The sequence below is a fragment of the Mesoplodon mirus genome, assembly GCF_964341445.2.
Source record: "Mesoplodon mirus genome assembly, chromosome: 11".
Taxonomy (NCBI): domain Eukaryota; kingdom Metazoa; phylum Chordata; class Mammalia; order Artiodactyla; family Ziphiidae; genus Mesoplodon; species Mesoplodon mirus.
In genome coordinates, this window is record NC_138987.1 from 51,983,419 (window position 1) to 52,010,215 (window position 26,797).

The 26,797-nt window shown below is 37.6% G+C and overlaps 1 protein-coding gene across 2 annotated transcripts in view; it reads right to left on the reverse strand.

Moving 5' to 3' along the window:
* The window catches only part of NELL2 (neural EGFL like 2), a 456,105-nt gene extending 431,114 nt beyond the window's left edge, over positions 1–24,991 (reverse strand). The window contains exon 1 of one of the 2 annotated variants that reach the window (XM_082634702.1): positions 24,757–24,991. The gene's annotated coding sequence lies outside the window, so the exon portion shown is untranslated. Of the gene's footprint in view, positions 1–24,059; positions 24,140–24,756 lie in introns of those variants that run through there. The other variant, XM_082634703.1, reaches the window with a different exon arrangement.
* Between the last annotated feature and the right edge of the window lie 1,806 nt (positions 24,992–26,797).

The window sequence follows — 26,797 nt, forward strand, 5'->3', positions numbered from 1 at the left end:
AAACCATAAACAAGACCAAAATACAACCCTCAGAATGGGAGAAAATATTTGCGAATGAAGCAACTGACAAAGGATTAATCTCCAAAATTTATAAGCAGCTCATGCAGCTCAATAGCAAAAAAACAAACAACCCAATCCAAAAATGGGCAGAAGACTTCAATAGGCATTTCTCCAAAGAAGATATACAGACTGCCAACAAACACATGAAAGAATGCTCAACATCACTAATCATTAGAGAAATGCAAATCAAAACTACAATGAGATATCATCTCACACCGGTCAGAATGGCCATCATCAAAAAATCTAGAAACAATAAATGCTGGAGAGGGTGTGGAGAAAAGGGAACACTCTTGCACTGCTGGTGGGAATGTGAATTGGTACAGCCACTATGGAGAACAGTATGGAGGTTTCTTTAAAAACTAAAAATAGAACTACCATATGACCCAGCAATCCCACTATTAGGCATATACCCTGAGAAAACCATAATTCAAAAAGAGACATGTACCAAAATGTTCATTGCAGCTCTATTCACAATAGCCCGGAGATGGAAACAACCTAAGTGTCCATCATCGGATGAATGGATAAAGAAGATGTGGCACATATATACAATGGAATATTACTCAGCCATAAAAAGAAACGAAACTGAGCTATTTGTAATGAGGTGGATAGACCTAGAGTCTGTCATACAGAGTGAAGTAAGTCAGAAAGAGAAAGACAAATACCGTATGCTAACACATATATATGGAATTTAAGAATAAAAAATGTCATGAAGAACCTAGGGGTAAAACAGTAAGAAAGACAAAGACCTACTTGAGAATGGACTTGAGGATATGGGGAGGGGGAAGGGTAAGTTGTGACAAAGCGAAAGTGGGGCATGGACATATGTACAGTACCAAATGTAAGGTAGGTAGATAGTGGGAAACAGCCGCAGAGCACATTGAGATCAGCTCGGTGCTTTGTGACCGCCTGGAGGGGTGGGAACAGACGTTTATGTATGACTGATTCACTTTGTTATAAAGCAGAAACTAATAAAAAAATGGTTCTAAAAAAAAAAGTATATATTTCTTATTATACATCACAATATCACATGCAGTCTGTAGGGTGAGCCCCAATCCAATATGACTCTATCCTTAAAAAAAGGTGAAATTTGGACACAGAGCCATGCACAGAGAAAAAAAATGCCATGTGTACATGAAGGTAAGATAGGCTGGGACCTGGGACCCTTTACTGCAGTGCTTGCACCTGGACAAATGTCTCATTGAGCAACAAAACACAAACAAACTATAAGGGACTAAAAATAACTGCACGCATGCGCAGCTGGGTCAAATTGTGAACAATAAGATACGAAGAGGCCAAAAAACAACTGCCACTTCTGAGGTGCTGGTAGCAAAAGCAGAGTACTGTGCAAGGTCCCTGCACACATCACCGAGGGGGTGGGCAGACCGCCTAAGCCGCCCCTCCGCCCAACCCACCGATCCGCTCCTACCGTCAACCCATTTAAAGAACGAGCTAGCCACCCCCCTCAGAGATTGACCAAGGGACACCTGTTACTTGTTTTCACTCCCTTGTGCTGCAGCATGAGTCTCAATAAAGCCTTGCCTGAATTTCTCCTCTGGCCTCTTATCAATTTCTTTTTTTTAATATTTTATTTGACCCCTTTGCTCCAAAGCAACTTAATTATGTTTTTCCATTAAATTTATTTATTTATTTTTTATTATTTTTGGTTGCATTGAGTCTTCGTTGCTGCACATGGGCTTTCCCCAGTTGCGGAGAGCGGGGGCTACTCTTCGTTGCGGTGCGCGGGCCTCTCATTGTGGTGGTCTCTCCCGTTGTGGGACACGGGCCCCAGGCACATGGGCTTCAGCAGTTGTGGCTCGCAGGCTCTGGAGCGCAGGCTCAGTAGTTGTGGCACAGGGGCCTAGCCGCTCTGAGGCATGTGGGATCTTCCTGGACCAGGGCTCAAACCCATGTCCCCTGCATTGGCAGGCGGACTCCCAACCACTGCGCCACCAGGGAAGTCCCTCTTATCAATTTCTATTGATTAAAGAATCCAAGAACAGGTAGGTAACAGGTAGAGATTGAGGTGATGCGTATACAAGACAAGGAACACCAAAGATGGCCAGAAAACCATCAGAAGCTAGGTGAGAGGCTTGAAACAGCTCTCAGAGGAAACCAATTCTGCCATTGCCTTGGTTTTGGACTTGTAGCCTCCAGAACTGTGAGACAATAAATTCCTATTGTACAAACATCCAGCGTGTGGTACTTTGTTACAGCCACCTGTTTAAAAAAAAGAGACAACAGGCCTAAAATGGGGAAACTTGTGCTAAGCCCCAAGTCAGCAAACCTAGACTTAAAACCTAATCTAACTGCCGTTTCAGCCTCTCCTAGGAATGTAATCTTAACCAGTCATCCTGGAACTTCCTGGCCAGCACTAGTGAGAGAATCTGCCTTCCTCCAAAAGGAAGTTGATCTTGTCAGAAATAATCCTTTCTTTTATTTATGATTTCCTATCCCACTCATTTCTGACTTTAAAAGCCATTCCTTCTTTGCAGCTCTTTGGAGTTTCTTTCTATTTGCTAGATGAGATGTTGCCTCATTCATGAGTCATTGAATAAAGCCAATTAGATCTTCAAATTTACTCAGCTGAATTTTGTTTTTTAACAAGCCCTAGCAAACTAATACATAATTCAATGTTAAAAATAAACCCAAATTCCAAAGGAAACCCAAAAAAACCCCACAGAAAATGAGTGTTCACTTTTTTGATAGTCATACATTCATAAGGTGATGTTTATTTTCATAGATAATGATAGTACAAAAAAATGATTCTCAAAGTAAAGTCTTTACACATGGATTAAACTTAGGTCGGAAACTGAAGAGATTCTTAAAAGAAAGGAATATTCTACAGAGAAAGAAAAAGGAATAATTTAGAGTGCATGTATTTTAATAGAAACTAAGGAAGAATTTTCAAATATACAAATGGAACAGAACAATAAAGAGGGTTAGGAGACAAGCGCACTTTCTTAATAAAATGATGAAATCACAAATGCTAGAATAGATTAAGAAGATAATAATGAGTTGTCGAAGAGAATCCATTTGGACATATCTTTTAAATTTTAATTCTTTACAAAGAACTATAAATTGTTATATTTGCAATTTAATCATTACTTTTTAAGTCTTTCAGGTCCTTGAAACTTCTTACTAAAGAATTGTCAGTAAAAAGATGTGGAAAAAGATGTTTTGTGTTGAATTTGAATATATTATTCACTTAATTACAACCTTCATGTAACAAAGGTTTCTTAATGTAGTCTCATTTAAAATTAATAGACAAATACTCAGTGAATCCAAATGTTTAATGAGCTACAAGGTTTATTAACATTCCCATTTTATTTATTTTTAGCTTTATTAAAGCTCATCTATTTCCCACAGGCTTGTGATGCACATATCACATAATAAAAAGGCAAAATTAAATTTAAATTCTTAAGTAGCAGAATGAACACGAACATGGCTACATTATTTCAGAACTGCCGAATTTAAAATTGAAGATTAAAGATTTTATTTGCTATTGATTAATATTATATTTATACATGAAGAGAGTGCAAACAAGTGCAAAAGTTACCAACAGACTTATAAAATGATATTTTACATGAAAATTGATATAATTTGTAGCTTAGGAGTAGCACTACTGCTCAAATAAATACCTCCCTCATCTATTGATGATGGCAGAAATTATTACAGTGATTGATTCCTGAGTAATATAAATATTTTTAAAGAGGGCAACATTTTAAACTATCCTCAGTGAAAACACTTGAGATCTCAACCTAAGTGCACATTTTTATAGCTGGCAGGTGGGGGCTTAGGGAGGGAGTGAAGGAAAGAAGCATCTGGAGGCTGGAAGCACCAAAACCGGCATTTGTCAGTGTCCTTATTTTATTTATATCTACCTATTCAGGATTCTATTTTTCCAAATGAACGTCTTCATGTTTTGGAAGTCATAGCCCCAGACACTGGATAGACTTGTGCAAACCATGGTCTAACTTCAATTTATTTGCAAACATTTATTGAGTATCTATTATGCCCAAGATACTGAGCTAGGTTTTATGGCAGATACAAACATAAGAAAGGTATAGTGACCAAGTCTTCAGAAGCTTATAATCTGCAGGGGTATAAAATAAGTTTAAAATTTACTAACACAAGCAGTATAGTGTGATGGGTAAGACCAAAGACCCAAGAATTACACTGGGTTGAATTGTGGCTCCAACCTAATGAGTCATGTAACTTCTCTGTGCGTCAGTTCCTCAGCCATGCAATGGGAATAGGTTGTTATGAAGACTAACTGAGTCAATAAATGCAAAGCACCTAGAGCAGTGTAAGCAATAAGTATGAGGTAAGGGTCATTTGAGAAAACTAAAAACAAAGTGCTAATGGAATTCAAGGGAGGGCAAGATGGCATTTGGTGGGAAAATCAGGAATACTTTCCTAAGATAGAGAGCATAAGGCAGCAATATTAGTCATTCCCCCTCCCGCCTTCATACGCAAAAGAACTTCTCCACCTTTGTAGAAAGTACCTCTGCCATTCTGTTGCCTGACAGGTTCACTTCATGTGTGGGTAGTACTGTAACATATTCTTTTTCTTTAGTTTTCTCTTTCTCCTTGGTCACAGTGAGAATAACTTGTGCTAAAACTGTCATTTTATAACAAAAATATGTCAACATTCTACACACAGTCTTTGCAAGAATGTCAGGATGAATTTTTATGATATGAGTGTCATGAATATCCTTCCACATTCATTTATTTTTAATATATGAAGAAGTAAGTGCTTGTCTGCTAAGGGAATAGAGAACATGAGATGAATTTGGTTCACATCATGGTATTGATTTTTTAGGATGGCACAGATATTGGTGTGGTTAGGAGTCAACCAATAGTCTAGAACAAATCGAAAGTAATTTATCATGCTTATCCGAAGTAAAATAGTAATGCCTTTTCAAATATTTGTACATGATATACAACTTCCTTAAAAATAAGTGTTAAAAACTATATAAACTTTTAAAATGTTAACTTTTTCGATTTTCCTTTAACTTAGGGATATAGGTATTGTGGGCTGAATTATGTCCCCCCAAAAGATATACTGTAGTCCTAATCCCCACTCACATATCTATAAATATTACCTTACTTAGAAATAGGGTCTTTGCAGATGATATCAAGTGGTGAAATCATCATAGATTACAGTGGACCCTGATCAAATTATAGTATCCTTATAAGAAGAGGTAAATTTGGACACAGAGATAGAGCACATAGACCCAAAGAGAAGAAGATCATGTAATGAAGAAGGAAGATTGGAGTGATGCACCTTTAAACCAAGGAATGCCAAGGACTGTCGGCAAACACCAGAAACTAGGAAGAGGTGAGGAAGGATTCTTTCCCAGAGACTTCAGAGGGAGCAAGGCCCTGCTGACACCTTGATTTTAGGCTTCTAGTCTCCAGAACTGTGATAGAATAAACATCTGCTGTTTTAAGCCACCCCACCTATATACTTTGTTATGGCAACCACAAGAAACGAATACAGTAGGTTAGTTCATTTACTCAGCAATACTTAATGCGTCTGTCATGTGTTGAGCACTGTACCAAGTGCTGCAGATACTGTGAACAAGGGCAACAAAGTCCCAGTTCTTGGGCACTTGTGTTCTTGCAGAGAAGACAAACGTTAAACAAACTAACATTCATGAAACTGAATGCAAACATTCTACCCAAAGCACCTCTCTCAAGTCGTTCTCTAACACATTAGTTTGTTTAATTTTCTTTATAATCTTCATCAAGGTAATGAAATTATCTCGCTTGTTTTGTCCTATGCCTGTGGTCAGTCTTCTCTCATTCTATCTCCGGTTTTTAGAAGAGTACATGACATTGTAGACACCCAATAATTGCTGAAAGAAAGAATGAATGAGGGACTTCCCTGGTGGTCCAGTGGGTAAGACTTCACACTCCCAATGCAGGGGGCCCAGGGTTCGATCCTTGGTTGGGGAACTAGATCCCGCAAGATCCCATGTGCTGCAACTAAGACACGGCACAGCCAAAAAAAAAAAAAAAAAAAAAAAAAAGGAATGAATGAAAGAGAAAAGGTATAGAATAAGAGTATTTATTAAGGAGATGTGGCCTCTTCTAAGAGATCAAAACAGCCTTCCTTGTAGAAGTGATATTTGGGCAGAGTTATAAATAGAAGTTAACCACTCACCAGGGACTAATGTGAGTTAATTTGTAGAATAGGCAGGAAAGAATGTTTCAAGCAAAGAAAATAGCACTTATGAAGGCCCTGAGGCTTTAGAGAAAAGAATACAATACATTTTAGAAATTCAAAGGTCAAGGTGACTAGGACCCAAAAAGTGAAGTTGAGGCTCCATCAAGGTGAGTCTGGTGAAGCAGGCAGTGGCCAGATCATTGAGGCCAGGTTAAGCATTTTGACCTTCTCCTAGTAGAGAGTGGGAAATCTTCACAGGGTTTTCAGAAGGAGAGTGAATAATCATGTTTGCCTTTCAAAAATTTCTCTCTGGCTCCAGACTAGGTATTGAAAGCTGACAAGAGTGGACATGGAGGGGGGTGACTCAGGGGCTGTTACAGCAGTCTGGATGAGAGATAAGACTAGCTCAGAGCAGAAAACTAGCTACAGAGAAACAGATTCAAAGATTGTATAACTATCAAAAAAAAAAAAATGAGCAGAAGATTGTAGTTGATTAGATGTGAAGGAGCAAAGGATGAAAACAAGGGTTCTGGCTTGTGCTGCTGGGTCAATGGGGTATCATTTTTTTCTGATAAGGAACTAGAAAAGAATCAGATAGCAAAGGATGGGTAAGAGTTTAGTTTTGCCCATGTCGAATTGAGGTTCTAATGACACATCCACATGCAGATGCTGAGTAGGCAGGGTCACAGATGAGTCTAGATCTTGGCAGAGAGGCCTGGGCCAGAGACATCAGTGAAAGGAATCACAGACCTAGAGATGGTAATTGATCGAAATAATTAAAGAGAAGAGAAGAATGTTTTGGATTATGTCTTGAGAAACCAAAGCACTTGGATATATCCTTAATTTCTTTACAATCAAGAGTAAATCATTTTTATTTTCTTGAATACAAGCTCTCCATTGCTTAATTTGTTTTAAAAAATTAAACACGTACTGAAAAACAACAAATTCTTCTGAATTCTATTCTTAACATTGAGATCTTAAGTTTTACTAAATGGTGATGATAAAATTTAATTTGCTTCAAATATCTATCAATGATAAACCTATAGCAATTAAACCACTTGCATTTTACTTTGTACATCTGTCAACCCCAAGTAAATTTTGGATAAATATTCTTCATATAAGACATTAACTTGCCTTGCAATATTCAAGCTTCCTGTATAAACATTTACATACAAACACAAACCCAAGAGAAGTATTGTCATCAGACTGAATTCTCATTTCCTTCTCAACTTTGAACTACTCTTCCATTTTCAATATGCCTTTGGATTATTGAGAACTTGATGACCAGAAGAGAGGCAAGAAACAGAGCAATGACATAATACCATGACTAATTCACAAAACTAACTTTGGGTTATAAGAGTGTGAAAACACATGCAGGAAGCAATAACACATACAGAGTTTTCTTTCCAGAAACTGCTTTTGAAATGGGCAACATTAGAGAATGTTTATAGAATTCAATTTCCACTTAATTCAGAGGGAAAATGCAAATTTTAAGATGCCTTCCTATTATTTACAAAACAAAGCTTATTTATAACCAACCCATCCTTGAAGAGCTTTTCATGTTAAAATTTATCTATTCTGTCCCTTTTCATCATCCTTGATTCAAAACTTGATTATAAAGTCATAAACACTCTCTCCTCTTCTCCCCTTAATTATTTACATAATTAACTTATCAGTGTCGACTGCATAGAATCCTGTTTAGAAATCATTTGGTTCAATTTTATTTTCATAGGTGAGGAAACAGAAGCTCAAAGACATTAATCAACTTCTCCCAAAATACACACTACTTTTACTTTTCTTTGGTTCAAACCTGTACATTACCATTTATATGTAATAAGTCGCCTTTCCATATTTTGGAGGGAAACACTGTGCTGAACTAGACACTGTCTATCATTATACCCAAGTTTTACCCCACTATAAGTAAACTTCACTCTAACAGTAGATGAACCAACTTCCCAATTATCTTTTAATGGTTACTGGCATCCCATATTATATTGAATAAAACTCTTATGAAAGAATATCAGTGTACTTCAGTTTAAGCTGTCCTTCTCTCTATTGCATTATGAGGTATTTATAATGCTCCTTTACCCCAGTATAAAGTAAAGTCTGTATTTCCATGATGAGTATATTTGTATTGTCCTTTACTTCATAATATGAAGGGGAATCTTAAGGGGAAATCACAAACCTTCACTCCTTATCACAAAAATAGGAATTTGACTCCTACTGTTGCAGAAATCTCACAAAATAAAAAGGGTTTGTAAATGCTGAATTTCCTTTAAAAAATAGATTATAAATATATTTTTATCTCCTCTTGAAGTTTACCCCATTTGCTTCTCATTTCTCAAAGTGGCCTTTGGAAACATTTCAATCTTCAATTCATGAGCAGGGAAAAACATTCATTCCTGATTTAATGAAGTAATTTTAGAAACGAGTTTCTAAAGACAGTAAGAGGGTATCACTATGGACACAAAGGAGGAAAAGGAAATTTTTGGCCAAGTATGACTCAACATCCACAATCTCAGAATATACATTTATGTAATGGGAGAATTAGGTATACACTTAAGACTTTCTCATGTTCTCACTGCAACTGAATAAAATCCAAGCTTCTTACTAAGTCCTAGAAGACACGTCACCATCTTGATATTGCCTAACTCCAGCCTCATCTCAGAACACTTCCTCACTCTTTACCTATCCACCACGTGTCCCTTGAAGATGACAACCTACATCTGACTTCAAGACCCTTGCTTTAGATTTTCCCAATGCCTGGAATATTCTTACTCTTGATCTTTACATAGCATAATGGCCTTCCCTGACCATGCTGTCTATACACACCTGCCCACCTCAGGTCTTCCCCCATTATCCTGCAGGGCATTTGTTACTATCTGAAATCATTGCTATTTTAAGGTTTATTATCCATTTTCCCCCACTAGATTGTAAATTAAATGAGAAAAGGGAATTTAATCCTAATTTACTGCTTGGTTCTTAGGCATGTAGATCAGCACATAGCTGATGCTCAGTTAGTAGGTATTAAATAAGTGTAACATTGATATTGGTCTAATGCTATCTTTTATTCACTCAACTACATTTATTGTCTACTATGTGTAAGATAACTTGCTAGGCATTACCTAAGAGTAAAATAAAAATAAAAAATTCTTCAAATTTCTAAAATCAATGCTAAAGGGGATGGTGGGGGAGGGATAAATTAGGAGTTTGGGATTAATGTATACATGCTACTATGTGTGAAACAAGTAAACGGTACAGACCTTCTGTCTAGTACAGGGAATTATACTCGGTATCTTGTAATAACGTATAATGGAAAAGAATCTGAAAATGAATACATATGTATATATATGTGTATGTGTGTGTGTATGTGTGTGTATAGCGAATCACTTTGCTGTATATCTGAAACTAACACAACATTGTAAATTAACTATACTTCAATTTTAAAAAGCAAACAAAAAACAAAAACAAAACAAACAAAAAAAACAGGTGCCAAGAAAAAAATTCCTCAAATCAGAAGGAAAATCACAACACACAAGGGATTAATCTCCAAAATATACAAACAGGTCATTCAGCTCTATATCAAAAAAACAAACAACCCAGTCAAAAAATGGGTGGAAAATCTAAATAGACATTTCTCCAAAGAAGACATGCAGATGGCTAAAAAGCACATGAAAAGATGCTCATCATCACTAATTATTATAGAAATGCAAATCAAAACTGCAATGAGGTATAACTTCCTCTATCAGAATGGCCATCATCAAAAAATCTACAAAGAAAAAATGCTGGAGAGGGTGTGGAGAAAAGGGATCGCTCCTACGCTGTTGGTGGGAGAGTAAATTGATACAGCCACTATGGAGAACAGTATGGAGGTTCCTTAAAAAAACTAAAAATAGAGTTACTATGTGATCCAGCAATCCCATTCCTGGGCATATATGTGGAGAAAACAATAATTCGAGAAGATACATGCACCCCAATGTTAATTGAAGCACTATTTACAATAGTCAGGACACGGAAGCAACCTAAATGTCCACTGACAGAGGAATGGGTAAAGAAGACATGGTACACATATACAATGGAATATTACTCAGCCATATAAAAGAACAAAATAATGCCATTTGCAGCAACATGGATGGATCTAGAGACTGTCATACTGAGTGAAGTAAGTCAGACATAGGGAGACAAATATCATATGATATCACTTATATGTGGAATCTAAAAAAAGGGTACAAATGAACTTATCTACAAAACAGAAACAGAGTTACAGATGTAGAAAAACTTATGATTACCAGGGGTAAGATGGGGGAGGGATAAAGTGAGAGTTTGGGATTGACATATACACAGTACTCTATATAAAATAGATAACTAATAAGGACCTACTGTATAGCACAGGAAACTCTACTCAATACTCTGTAATGGCCTATATGGGAAAAGAATCTAAAAAAGATTGGATATATGTATATGTAGAACTGATTCACTTTGCTATACACCTGAAACTAACACAACATTGTAAATCAACTGCACTCCAATAAAAATTTTTAAAAAAAAGAAGGAAAATCAAATCCTAAAATTATAAAACTATAGTATTGAACTTTAACTTAGAGATCACCTAGTACAGCTTCTTTATCCTACAAAGGAGGGAACTAAGGGATGGAGATAATAGTGTCTTGCCCAAGATGACACATGTTTTCTCTATGTTTCTTGAAATGAAGTTGCTAAGTCAGATCCTCAAAAGAATATTTATAGTGTAAACATATGAAGTTGCTTCCCACCAATGAAGTAAAATTTACTATTATAAACATTATTACTATGATTCTTACTACTACTTCTACTAAACTATGGTGTAGACGTGACATAGGAGTTTATTTCCTAAACATGTGAATGACTATGCCAATAACACATGCCAAATCCTTTAAACACCAAATAATTAGATCAATTCAGTCACCCAAATACATAAATTCCATCAACTCTTTATCAATGAACAGACTATCTCCTGCTTAAACAAGCTGACAATAAAAATCAAGGACTACAGCTCCCAAACAGTTGAATCAGCAGCCCTGTAAAAGATACAATCACATACTGAGGCAAACATATTGAACTGATGATTTAATTCTGTGAGTAAGTTAAGGCTTGCAGTACCTCACACAGCGCCTGTAACAGCGGGGTCAGTAACTACAGAATTGAATATGTTACAAATACTAAGTAACCATCAAATAGCGGCCAGACAGATGGATGAAGGGAAGAATGATTTGATTCCTGAAACCTTCCATCACCAGGTGTGTGCTATCTGCTTCATACCTGTCATTGTGCTTGGAGCAGTTGATCTTTCTGGCATCATTTAGGGAAGCAAAGAAATCTTAGGGTTGGGGTTAATTTAGGGTTAAAATAAGCTTTTTTAAAGTTTATTTTATTTCTCTATGAAGACTTCACTTTATCCATCTCATCTAAATGACCATTTAGCTACTTTTTAGAGATATTCACAGCTGTGCTTCCTTTAATAAATTTTACATACTTTGCAACAGAATATGTAGAAAATCTGGTCCAATAACTAACACAAAAAGCCCTTCAACTGTCATTTTAGTTTACCAAATGACATAACTCATATCTTTTCTTTTAAGAAGATAACATTTTGAAATAGAAACATTTCATCTTTTCACTCTGTTGGAAGGTAATGAATTTGGTGGGTTTTAAGTAATTTTTAAATTAATACAATCAGGTCTGCCCATTAGAGCCATGATAGCTTGTATTGTACATTGACAAAGTGACATGGGGGATAGTAAAGGGGCGAGAGGAAGGAGGAAAACGGAGCTTCTTTTTCACCCCAGAGGTGCTCTGCTTGCTCCCTCTATCATAATAACTTAACAAATCCCCTTTGCAAAAGCCCTTATTGTGCCCTAAATAGCATAGAAAGCCTAAGTTATTCCTTACACATTAAGAACATAGTATTTCACATTAAATTTGTAGACTTCACCAAGAGCTACACAACATGGTAATTACATACACAATATAAGTAAGCGGTTGAAATGGTTAACAGGCTCTGGAGTCATAGAAACTTGCATTCAGATCCTGGCCTCCACTCACCAGCTGCCTGACCCTTGGAACATTATCTAATTTCTCTAAGCCTCAGTGTCTTCATCTGTGAAATCAAAATAACGGTACCTGTTCCAAACCATTATTGTGAGTTAAATAAATGCTTGATGTCCCTGACACACAGTAGACCTCCCGGAAAAGTAATTAGTAATAGTAATAATGAGAGTATAAATGGCTTAAATACTTCAATCACCAACTAAAAGCACAAACATATCTGTTAATGTGAATTCAGCGGTTTTAAACTTAACCATAGTGTTTCCACCCACTCACCACTACAAGATCCAAATGGGAGTAAATGGACAGAAGTGAGCCACACAACCTGTATTCTCTTTTATGAGAGTTTTCTAATTAGCACATTAACGAATTCACTCCTTAACAAATGTGCAATTTGTAAACACAAACTGTTGTCTCAGACATTGATAACTTAAGTGATTTTATAAATGGAAATGCATTACAAACTCGCAATTAGACATAATTAAGAACTGCACACAGTAATTTGTTTTCTCTTCATGGTGGACTTTTTAAATTTAATAAATTTATGATTCTAACAAGGAGACTATATCAGGCATTAATTAAAATCTTTAGTATTTGGGGTCAATATGAAACTTTCAGTAAATGGATCCAGCATTGTCAAAATAAATCTCAAAAATAATTCACTCCCAAACAGTATGGAGGTTCCTTAAAAAACTAAAAATAGAACTACCATACGACCCAGCAATCCCACTACTGGGCATATACCCTGAGAAAACCATAATTCAAAAAGAGTCATGTACCAAAATGTTCATTGCAGCTCTATTTACAATAGCCTGGACATGGAAGCAACCTAAAAATGTCCATCAACAGATGAATGGATAAAGAAGATATGGCACATATATACAATGGAATATTACTCAGCCATAAAAAGAAACGAAATTGAGTTGTTTGTAGTGAGGTGGATGGACCTAGAGACTGTCATACAGAGTGAAGTAAGTCAGAAAGAGAAAAACAAATACCGTATGCTAACACATATATATGGAATCTAAGGAAAACAAAGTGGGGGAGGTCATGAAGAACCTGGGGGAAAGATGGGAATAAAGACACAGACCTACTAGAGAATGGACTTGAGGATATGGGGAGGGGGAAGGGTAAGCTGGGACAAAGTGAGAGAGTGGCATGGACATATATACACTATCAAATGTAAAATAGATAGCTAGTGGGAAGCAGCCACATAGCACAGGGAGATCAGCTCGGTGCTTTGTGACCACTTAGAGGGGTGGGATAGGGAGGGTGGGAGGGAGGGAGACGCAAGAGGGAAGAGATATGGGAACATATGTATATGTATAACTGATTCACTTTGTTATAAAGCAGAAACTAACACACCATTCTAATAAAGATGTTAAAATTTTTTAATAAAATAAAATAAATCTAAGCCTTCTGAACATATTTTTAGCAGTAATCTTTTTTCTTTTACTTTTCAGATTGAATGGATTATATGAAAGTAGCAGTGAAGCTTTGTTTTCCTGCTTAGATCCTATCTAAAACTGTGCTTTGCACATAAAAGGGCCTCAACATCACTATTATAAATGGGATTCACCTGCAAATTTGTATGCAAACTTGGGGAAGACTTAACTTCAAAACAATCAAAAAATATTTAGAACAAACCTGAGAATGCGATTAGCACCAAAATATTTAGTAAAAAAAAATTAGTCCCCTATATAAGATGTTTTTCTACATGAGGACAAACAAAAAAAATTGCCCAGTGAATTCAACAACTCATTCTGAACACCCAAACTACAAGTAGTACTAAAGAACATTAAAATTTTACCCATAATGCTTTAAAAATTAAATTCCTAATTCATATTTGAGTTACACTATGTTTAACAATTTTCCTTTCTCTTGATAAACAATTGTTTAAAGAAAAAATAGTGCAAAAAAACACCCTATTAAATCAGGTCTAGTAATTATTCATCTTGTACTAATGCCTGTTATTAGCTATTCTATGGTTATTCCTATGGACCTCTTTAAAATCAGGTAGTAAATCTGGCCTTTTATGAGTGACAATCTTCCATTCTTTCTTATATGTCACTTTTATATATAAAGAATTAGAGGGAGGGGGAGTTACTTTAAAAAATAAAATAAAACCCTGGGCTCATAGACTCCAAATAATCAAAAGGGCTACGGCGCCATCTTGTGGAAAAACATATCTAATTAGTAAAATGCTTCGATTCCATTAAGGAAAAAAAATGTAATTGAATTCCTTGGCCACCAACTGTAGTTTCTTTTAATGATATATTATTTTAAAACGCTTTAATCTGGAATGTCTGTCAAACAGCAAAGGACTGTATTATCCTAGAGGATTAACATATATAATGCAGAAACCAGGTGATTTATGCCCATGCTTTGGATAAAGAGAAATACAAGGTTAATATCTTTATTAGAGGTTGCTCTGGAACCAAAGAAGGAATCTGAAAAGAGTGAGAAAGAGAAAAGGGCGGGGGGGAAGAATAAAGCTGCAGCTCTTGGCTTTTCCACCCTTCTTTTCAAATTGAAAGGAAATAGGAAAACCCTTAATATGGCTGCAGCACAGTTTCCGAAGGAATTATTAAGGGAGCATTTTCTTTAATTTCCATAATCAGAAATAAGGGAATTAGTCAAAGAGGTGGGAGGGAAAATAAGGTTGGTTGAGTGAGATCAGAGAAGTACACATCTCTTTCTTTCTTCCTTTAGTTCAATTAACCAAAAATGTGTTGGGAGGCTCCAGTGTGCCAAGCACTTGCTAGGCACCGGAAGTGAAAGATGACTAGTATGCACAGTCCCTCCCTAAACACACTTAGGGGACTAGTGAAGTACATAGATCATTTCAAGGTGGAGGGAATGCTTAGGAAGGCCACTCTGGGAATTATGCTGTCTGTAGGACATTGATCAGAACCTTGAGGGGTAAGAGAAAGAAGAGAGGGCTTCCCTGGTGGTGCAGTGGTTGAGAGTCCGCGTGCCGATGCAGGGGACATGGGTTCGTGCCCCGGTCCGGGAGGATCCCACATGCCGCGGAGTGGCTGGGCCCATGAGCCATGGCCTCTGAGCCTGCGTGTCCGGAGCCTGTGCTCCGCAACGGGAGAGGCCACAACAGTGAGAGGCCCGCGTACCGCAAAATAAAAAAAAAAAAAAAGAAGGGAAGATTTTTCACTCATTCTCCCAAATCAGTGGGTAAAACCAAATGCCAAAACCCTGGGTGAACCCTATCCTCCAATGTACTTTTCAAAATACTTTACAGACGACTGTGCATCCCATACAAACCCTAAAAAAGCATCGAGTACAGAATGTCCCTTCTATAGAATTAAACAACCTCTCTTCCCTCTGTGCTCCCATAACAATTTGCTCATAACCTAATATGGAACTTAGCTCCTTATGAATAACTCTGAACAATATCTACCTGCCTGCTTCTCTTAAGACTGTGAGTTCTTTGAAAATCAAGACTGTCTTACTCATCCTATTATGCTTGACACCAGCCATGGTGCATATTCAGCACTCAACACATTTGTTGAATTGAATCAGTTATATTTTATGATAGTGTTTGTCTCTGGCCACAGTGATAAGCTCCTAGGTAAGAATGATTCAGGTATTCCTTAAGGCACCAAGAGCAGCACTAACCAATAGTGGTGCTGATTTGTTTCTAAGGCTGTCATTTACCAAGCTCTTGTTTTGGGGTTTTCAGCCCTGAATCTATGTTTAAAACTCCATCTCCTGAACAAACAAGGGCAGTGGATAAAAGAAAAATTGTCTTTATCTATGTTTTTAATTTATGGGTGGGGGACTTGAGGGTGATTTTCTTCTAAAATGTTCTGAATTTTCTTACTTTAATCAAATAAAAATAAAAAAATGTAGCTTACTTACCTGCTAGAGAACTAAAAGAAAAAAAGCAAGAAAAAATAATACTATCCAAGAAAATGACAAATCTCAGTGTGGACATTTCCCTCCTCCTCACCTCTGTCCTTTCCCAGCTCTTAGCTCTCACTCCCCTGCCCCAACCCCTCACCTGGACTCAATTTTTTACCTAAAATATTAACACAGGATTACAGAAGAGTTAGCAGCAGCCACAGAAAGAGACTTTGTTATATTGAATAAATCATTAAAACAGAGCAATCTGGAATCCAATTTTCATCTTATGTGACTAACTCTTATTTCTGTTTTATTTGGTCACACTTAAGCACTCATTTCAAGATATTCACAGCGTGCTTGATGTCAACAAGAAACAAAACTCACTTACCAACTTTTAATCAGCAAATGGAAGTAAAGATCTCTAGAGAAACCACTGTTAAACAAGTTCAACTGCTTGTTTCAGAAGTGTCCTACACTTGCTGTGTGCCTGGATACTAAAATAGGGAGGGCTATACAATGGAGAATAAACAGTCTCTTTAATAAGGGGTGCTGGGAAAACTGGACAGCTACATGTAAAAGAATGAAATTAGAACATTCTCTAACACCATACACAAAAATAAACTCCAAATGGATTAAAGACCTAAATGTAAGACTGGACACTACAAAACTCTTAGAGGAAAATATAGGCAGAACACTCTTTGACATAAATCACAGCAAGATCTCTTTCAATCTGCCTCCTAGAGTAACAGAAATAAAAACAAAAATAAACAAATGGGACCTATTAAACTCAAAAGCTTCTGCACAGCAAAGGGAACCATAAACAAAATGAAAAGATAACCCACAGAATGGGAGAAAGTATTTGTAAACAATGTGACTGACAAGGGCTTAATTTCCCCCCCAAAAAAATCAAAAAAACAAACAACCCAATTAAAAAATGGGCAGAAGACCTAAATAGACATTTCTCCAAAGAAGACATATAGATGGCCAAGAGGCACATGAAAAGATGCTCTACATCACTAATTATTAGAGAAATGCAGATCAAAACTACAACGAAGGGACCTCCCTGGCAGCCCAGTAGTTAAGACTCTGCACTTCCATGTATGGAATGGGGATTAATTTGTAGAATAAAGTATGAACCCTGTTAAAAAAAAAAAAAAAAGAAGAAGAAGACTCTGTGCTTCCATTGCAGGGGGCACGAGTTCAATCCCTGGTCAGTGAACTAAGATCTCACATGTCTCATGGTGTAGCAAAAAAAAGCAAAAACAAAAAACACTACAGTGAGGTCTCACCTCACATCAGTCATAATGACCATCATCAAAAAGTCTACAAACAATGCTGGAGAGGGTGTGGAGAAAAGGGAACCCACCTACAATGTTGCTGGTAATGTAAATTGGTGCAACCACTATGAAAAACAGTATGGAGGTTCCTTAAAAAACTAAAAATAGAGCTACCATATGATCCAGCAATCCTAATCCCAGGCACATATCCAGAGAAAACCATGATTCAAAAGGATACATGCACCCCAATATTCAGAGCAGCACTATTTACAACAGCCAAGACATGGAAGCAACCTAAATGTCCATAAACAGATGAATGGATAAACAAGATGTGGTACATATATACAATGGAATATTACTCAGTCATTAAAAAGAATGAAACAATGCCATTTGCAGCAACATGAATGGCCCTGGAGATTATCATACTGAGTGAAGTAAGTCAGACATAGAAAGACAAATATCATATGATATCACTTATATGCAGAATCTTTAAAAAATGATAAAAATGAACTTCACAGACAGAAAACAAACTTATGGTTACCAAAGGGGAAAGGTGGGGGGGGGATAAATTGGTAGTTTGGGATTGACATATACACACTACTATATTTAAAATAGATAACCAACAAGGTCCTACTGTGTAGCACAGGGAACTCTGCTAAATATTCTGTAATAACCTAAATGGGAAAAGAATTTGAAAAAGAATAGATACATGTATATGTATAACTGAATCACTTTGCTTTACACCTGAAACTAACACAACATTGTAAATAAACTATAGTCTAATATAAAATAAAAAATAAAAAAATAAAAATAAGACAGGGAAGGCTGTAAGCATGATTGTTCTATATGTATGTGGATCAAGTACCTAATTCCCAACAACTTTATTTTTAAGTGAGGGCCAACAGTATTATAAGCTGGTTTGCAAAGAGGAAATGCTTCAGCAATCATTAAATGAGAGGAAAAATCTTGATGTAAAATAATAATTCTTATAGATTTCTATAGGGTCAAGAATTTAAGCATCCACATATAAAATGCAATGCTGAAACGGGGAACAGTCATTATAATGCACTGCAAATCTCTAATTTAAAATGTATTCAAACTGTACTCTTGTAACACAAAGTGCTAAGTGTTACAAGTGCTCTTATTACAATCTATTTTTAACTCCTACTTTTGATTAAACGACAGAGTAACACAAAAGGTCCAGGTGTGGTATCTGGTATTTAATTGTTTCCTTCTTTTTTCCCTTTAGAAGCAAGAGCACTGAGAGCATATTTCTGATTTTCTTGGGAAAATTACCGAACCTATCTGAGTCTCTGTTTCTTCTTGGGAAGGATAATAACACCGCCTCATCCAGTCATTGTAAGGGATAAAAGATGTAACAGATGTAAATAGCTAATTGTAAATAGTTGCTCAGTAGAAAGTAGTTATCACTATTAGCCCTGTTATATTTTTTAGAGTGGTTTGTTATAAACTGCATATTCAAACTTCTAATCTTTACAATATTCACCAAAATTCAAATCTAAATAGATAGGGCTTCCCTGGTGGCGCAGTGGTTGAGGGTCTGCCTGCTGATGCAGGGGACACGGGTTCGTGCCCTGGTCTGGGAGGATCCCACATGCCGTGGAGCGGCTGGGCCCGTGAGCCACGGCCGCTGAGCCTGCACGTCCGGAGCCTGTGCTCTGCAACGGGAGAGGCCACAGCAGTGAGAAGCCTGCGTACTGCAGAAAAAAAAAAAAAAAAAAAATCTAAATAGACAAACTGCTCAAATCTTTTAGGTGCTATACAGAAAACCTCAAAGGTGATTAGGCAACTTTATGATTACATATTTCTAAAATATGTGTTTGTTCAAAGCTTCAGCTTTGGGATTTTAATAATGAAGTAAAATTGTCCATCTATATTCTAGTTCGTTCTTCATCAAAAATCAGTTTCCAAAAAGAAAATCCAATTTTACCAATACAAGAATCCTAGTAGTGGCTGGTTGAAAAATTTGAGATCTTGTTGAAAAAGACAAGAATATGTTGTTTTAGCAGCTCTGGGGTAGTTAAGTTGAAAATGCCAAGGAAAGTTATATTTTCGTGGATTTATTACTTTTTCCAGAAATTTTCCATTTTAATACCTTTTAAACCTGTAATTTAGCTACACTTTATTCTTTATTGTATTTCAATCTGGGAGGCAGATTGAAATTAATCAACCTAATCAAAGACCTGAAACCACCAAGAATTCTGGTTCTAGTTCTAGTATTGATTTAGCTCTTACATTTCCATTAATTAAATTAGGATAATAACCTAACTGCTTTCAGGACCATGTTAGCAAGGATTCTTCTGCTTCATCTTTGAGTCTCCCCTCTCCTTTCCACTGCCAGTGCTCAGAAAACATTTGTGGAACTGAATTTATCACAGTAAAATTGCTTCCATTAAACAATCAGATATTAATAAAATTCAACAAAAAAAGTAAATGATTTTCCTCTTTCCTACAAAATATGCTTATTTTGTTTTTCACAGCACAGTTCTAACTGCCTCATATGAAGCCTATGAAATTAATTTCTCCTGGTTTCGGTCACTCCAATCACTTCAGCAAGCCCAAGAGAGCCAAGGGCTGAGCTCTGGGGCATTCTGTTGTTTAAGACACAATTAAATGTCCAAAGAAGAATCCAGCCAAGGACACTGAGAAGAAAGGTAGATGATAAATCTAAATAGTATGGTGTCCTAAAACCAAGTTAAAATTTTAAAAAGTTTCAATAAAGTGGATGTGGTCAATTGTGTTAAACACTGGTGACAAACAGAGTAAGATGAGGACTGAGAATGGATCATCCAATTTGACAAGATGGAAGTTACCATTGGCCCACAAAGGTGAGGGTTTTGGTAGAATGGGGAATGAAAGCCTGATTAGAATTGTCATGAGGATGGGAGCTGAGACTGTGGAAACATCAAGGTTTGCTATAAAGGATGGTAAATAAGTTGATAGCCATAGAGAGCATAGAAGCAAGGGAGGTTTCTTTTCTCCTTTTGTTTAATATTGTTAATTAATAATAGAACACATTATAGCAGACAAGAAAGACATGTAATGATGCAAGACAGAAAAGAGGTCATTATAGCAGTAAAGTTCTTGAGAAAGTGGAAAGAGATGGAATCCAGTGCACAAGTAGAGGATTTTCCTAAAATAGAGAAAGAGACACTTTCATTGTAACAGAAGGCTATAGATGAGGTAGGCTGGTTGGTGGAAAGATAGCTTTATCTTCTGATTGCTTCTGCTTTTTCAGTGAGATTAGAAGGAAAATCATCCACTGACAGTGAGGAGCAGGGAAGAGGGGCTGGAAATTTGAGAAGAAGAAGGCGTAAGATAGTAATCTCTGAGAGAGAAAATAAATCAATAAGGAAATGGGAACTGTGGTCGACTGAATTGCAGAGACTGCATTAAGGCCCACTTGAGGCACAGTCATAAAATTTAAAAGAGATCAGTCAGAATAGTTAGGAGTCTTTCTACAGCCATGAACTGCAAGCTTGGGAAACATTTATTGAATGTTTATCATGTGCCAAGAACTGTCTAAGCATTTTACTTTTATTAACACTGTGAGCCCACAACAACCCTATGAGTTGGGCACACATGAGAAAATTGAGGCACAGAGATGTTCAGAAACTTTTCCAAGGCCACTTAGCTAATAAATATTGGACCCAGGATTCAAGGAGCTCACACCTTTAGCCACTAAATTATACTATTTTTCTATAAATTGTTGGGATTAATCAGTATTGATTTCTACCATTTGAGTAAGGCAGAGAGGGAGGCAAGGAAGGCATGGATTGGAAGCCCCAGTGTAATCAAAGAATTACCATAGAGGCAGTGAGCTGAAAAGAGAGGAGAGGTGGCTGGTGACTGGAATGTTAGAAATGGAGATTTTGAGGGTAGTATCGTTAGTTATTCATAATTGACAAAATCTGAGGTGTGACCATAAGAACTGGCAGCGAAAGTCAGGGAGAAGGGTGAGGAAAAGATTGTAAGGGAAAAAGTCAAAGAACTAAAAAAATCAGGCATTGGATGGATTATCCACATGAACAGCAGCAGTGATGGAAAGAAGAATGTAAGTAAATTCGATCTTAAACTCTTCACCAAATGAGGAAGATTGACCAGGAGATTGGGAGATTACTGCAGGAAGTAAGGATGTGTATAGTCAGGTAGCCTTGCTCCAAATAGAGGTTACCAACTTGACCCAGTTTGCAAAGAATTTTCCCAGTTTTAACACTGAAAGATTTTGAGAGAGAAGAAAGAATGGGCTATTCTCGGAAAGATGCAAAATAATATAATACCTGCTCCACCCCCAGGCTCTATGTGATATGGATTTTTAAATTTTAAATTAAAAAAAAAACTGTCATGTGGCAGGTATTACTACTCTATTTAACTCCTCATCTCAGAATAGGATGCTTTGCTCACATTAGCTGATTTGTTTGAGGCAAACATTTCCAATACATTTTCCTCCCATTTTGTCTGACTTGTTCCCTTAAGGGTAGTGATCGTGTTTCCTATCTCATTAAACCTAATATGCTCTAAAAGCTATAGCTAATTTTCTATGATCAACAAGTGCTGTAAGTGCCTGAATGGGCCCGATGGTAAATACTGCTGAGTTGAGAAAATCATATCCCATATTACTAAAGATACTGAGCACTCAGGAAAAGATCAGTATTGCAATATTGCCCTAATCCCACATGTCTGAAATGAGAAATATCTCTGCCACAGAAACATCTGCACCTCCCACCCCACTGTTTCAAAGACTTCTTTTCTGGGCTAGGGAATGGAGAATCATAGTATTTCACTGATAGGAGAAACCCTAATGACACTTTAAAGTTATTAAAGAGTCATGGAAACCATCTTCTTTGACTGAACACTTGCATGACCTTTCCACTCAAATCATGCACTAATTGTAGTTTCACCTGGCAACAAATGCTGTATGATATTTTCCAATTTGTTTTAGTACATGGACAAAATCTGTGGCATATTATATGATTTCAAAATAGTACGTGCATAGAGGAAAGGCTGAAAGAATAACTGAAAAAAAATCCAAAAGCTGCAATGAGACCATCAGGCTGGTCTGAGCTGTCTTCCAGGTCTTTCCTGCCTTTTAACCCTACTCCTCTCTCTCCTTGCTCCTATCACTAAATTTCTCAAAATATTTCTTCAACTCCAACTCATTCCTTGGCTTGTAATCTGATATCAGCCCACATTCTCTAAAAAGGTCACTAATTACTACTTTGATAGTCAGTTCAGGGAAAACCCCAGTTTCTTATACTTTTAAGATATTGAGCGTATAAAGAATGAATGATGTAACTAAATATGAACTAATTTTTGTAGTACACACATTAGTCACACAAATTTATAAATCAGGAAAAAATCCTTTGATAGACACCACATATCTTTCTTTTTTTTTCCGGTACGCGGGCCTCTCACTGTTGTGGCCTCTCCCGTTGCGGAGCACAGGCTCCGGACGCGCAGGCTCAGCGGCCATGGCTCACAGGCCCAGCCGCTCCGCGGCATGTGGGATCTTCCCGGCCCGGGGCACGAACCCGTGTCCCCTACATCGGCAAGCAGACTTTCAACCACTGTGCCACCAGGGAAGCCAAACACCACGTATCTTAATTTGGGGTTTAAACTTTGATCTCTCCAAATTCAGTAACAACCCTCCTTGAAATTTCAGTAACACTTAAAATCATTTTTTACCTCTTCTTCCTGAAATTGTCTCACCCTGCCCTACTTTTCAAACATCTGTTCTCTTATTATTTTCTTTTCTTCCTTCTACCTTCAAAATTAGTCCATTAGACTAATTTTAGTCCATTAGAATTTGTATAATTCTTGAACTTTTAGCAACACTTTATGTCATCTCCTTTTAAAATTCTGTTTCCCTGAATATATTTTCGAATGTTCCTTCTCTGGCTCCCTTAGTGGCTTCTTGTCTTCTTCCTCTGGTCTCCAAAGGCAGGTAATTACCAAGAACCTATACTTGAACTTTTCCTTTCATTCTACAGTGTTGATCTTCATTAGTCATGTTGTCTATTCTTGTGATTTCAACTGCCATTTCTAAACAGAATGTACCCCAAACCCAAACATTTTTAGAATTCTCTCCTGTAGGAGTTCCAATCTGTTGCTGAACATCACCTGGATGTCCCATAATCACCTCACATTCTGTCTAAAATAACACTCATCCTCCTAGCCATGACCAGTTCTTCTAATTTCCCTAATTCTGGTTAAGGAAGCCACCAATGTTATGGTCACAAAAACTTCAAAGCTATATTTTTAACCCATCCTAGTCAGTTAAAATGGTCAACTAATTCCACCTCCACCATTGGTCTGACAATCATTCCTTCTCACTCACTTCTACCATCATAGTAGCCTTTAACTGCCTCCATTGCCAACTTCCAATTTATCTAGAATATTACTGCCTAATTAATCTCCCAAACCCAATGTTACAACATCCTTATCCAGAAACATTTAAGAGTCTCCTACTGTGTGGCAAAATGTATGTATTTCTCTGATGATACTTATCTTTCAATCGAGTCACACCCCTTAAGATTCTAAAATCAGAAATAAGAAAGTCATGAATCTCCAATAATCAAAATTACCCTGGAAAACTCCTTTGACAGGATCTCCACTGGAGACCACGAGTTGGTTCAGCCCGGCCAGTTTTTCCTCCAGCATTAGAACAGGTTCCTGTTTCTTTGGTTGAGCACCAGATGAAGTAGCTGGCTTGCTTTTAGGGCCCATTTTATATGAAAAATGCATATATGCATATCTGTAAACATTAGAATCACACTCAGCTCAGTGACATGCTCAAACTTGAGAGGCCCCCGGAACAGAGACAACTGAGGAACCAAACTCTGAGGTTAGGAATAATGGCATATTCCTATTGCATCTTCTACAGCACTTAACACTATTAATTGGTCTATTTTAGATATAAGAATAAAATAATATCAATAAACTCCAGTGGAAGCAGTGAAATAGACATATACTTGCTATCTGTATTTGATAACCAAAATACACATGTTAAAGAATGTGTATATTTAAATACATTTATTTATGTTCCAAAATAATAAGAATAATCTAGAGTTATTGTATTAAATCAATAATAGGGAAATTACTATGTCATCATAATTATATTAAAATCAAGGGAAAAAATGATATCCCTACATTACAGCATGTAAGGCTTGCCAATATTATTTAAATATACCCTATAAATATACCCCCAAAACATCCCAGAAAATCATAATTATACTACCCCATGTAATCTAAGAGTGTTACTAGAGCTATTCAAGTATTTACCTTCGGGAAGTATAAGATATCCAGAGCTGCTTCTGGGAGTCAATTTGAATAAACTACCCTGTGCATTTTGACGGACACACGAAAATAAATTTTGGACTTGCTGCCGCATCCTCTAGATACCTGTATTTGATTGTTCCTGAGATTTAGTGATAGAATCTACCCTGTAGCATCCAAGAGTGCACACTTCGCAGGTTTGAGAAGTCATCTTGAGTTGGGGCAGTGCTAGTGGACACGGCCCAGAAGCACCCAAAGGGAAGCTATGAGGGTGACTCTAGGTGGTGTCACACAGTCTTGCTTCCCTGGGCAACACCCGCGGGGCTTTGAGAATGTTCCTGGGAACGTTGATCCCCGAGGCACGGTTAGAGTTTCCTACTGACCACTAGAGGGCTCCAGAGGGCCCCCCCACCCCCCCCCTGGGGGCCGCGGAAGGAAACAGCCAACCAGCACAGGGCACTAAAGCTGAAATATATGAACATAGGGAGATGGACCTCAGGTATTTGAAGCTAGATGAAGATGCCTTCTGGGGCACTGATGCCTTGGCATGCTTAGTAGAGAAAGATCTTCCCACATAGAACTTTTCACTCATATCCAAAGATGTTGCCCTGAAGGAGAAAAGTTACATGTCGGAATTAGAAAATAATAAAATATATACAAGCTTCGGGAGCAGACAGACGTATTCAAATTCCAGCTTTGTCTTTTATTAGCATGCTATAATGTGTTTAATCTCTCATCAGTTTCCTTATCTGGAAAATGTAAACTGCTTGGTATAGACGGTGCTTCAAAAACAGAATGTATTCAATAAGAGGAAGTTGTATTTGTTTTTTTCTTAATTTTTATTTCATCTAATACAATTGGAATCTCTGAGACTCTGGATGTATCATTCCATACTATTCTCAGCTAACTTTAATAAAATCTGTCACCTCTATCAAAATCCACCTGGACTCCAGACCAATAAGAGCCAGACCTGGTGAAACGTGAGGTGCCCCAGAAGTCTACTGCTCTTAAACCTGCTATGTTTTGTACTTTGGGCATAAATTTGTAATAGTTCTCACGAACATCAGAGTGTAGTCTATCTAACCCCCCACCTGGTATAGCCAATACGGTTTACATGGAACTTTCATCTGCATGTCTGGTACCTTTGGTTCCCCAAGGGCCCAGGAGCTTCATCCTGAATTACAGTCGCCGAGTCACCGGAACCAGCACTGTGGGGAGGAATATAGTGGGAGGGGCCAACTTACCTAAGTAACCCCTGCCAGACCTTTTGCCTGGTATTGGTCTCTGTATCTAGGCTCCACCTGTTAAACACCGTCCGGCACAGTGGCTACCTGTTTAATGATTCTAATCCCACCTGTGCTGACACCCAGAAGTTTCCCCTGTCCCATCTGTCTTTGCATTCAACTCGTGGACACTGACTTCAATCGTGGACACTGACTTCAGCCTAGGTTTAAACTGTTAAACCCTCAGCTTAGATTTTAAACTTTAGGTCTCTTTAGAGTCAATTTTCCTCAAGCCTTCACCACACAAATACCCCACCTTAGTCTCAGGTTTTTCCTATCTCCCTAACAGCTATCTGCAAACCATACAGTGATGGCTGCAATTTTTTTTTTTTTTTGCGGTACGCGGGCCTCTCACTGTTGTGGCCTCTCCCGCTGCGGAGCACAGGCTCCGGACGCGCAGGCTCAGCAGCCATGGCCCACGGGCCCAGCCGCTCCGCGGCATGTGGGATCTTCCGGACGGGGGCACGAACCCATGTCCTCTGCATCGGCAGGCGGACTCTCAACCGCTGCGCCACCAGGGAAGCCCATGGCTGCATTTTTTAATAGGAAAGATGAGGGCTATAGTTATTGTCTTGAGACAATGGACTAGCACTAAAATTCTTAACAGACGATATGGCTATAGAAATAGGGTCGGGGACTTCCCTGGCGGTCCAGTGGTTAAGACTCTGCCCTTCTGCTGCAGGGGCCCGGGTTCCATCCCTGGTCGGGGAATTAAGATCCCGAATGCCAGGCTGTGTGGCAAAAAAAAAAAAAAAAGTCAATTG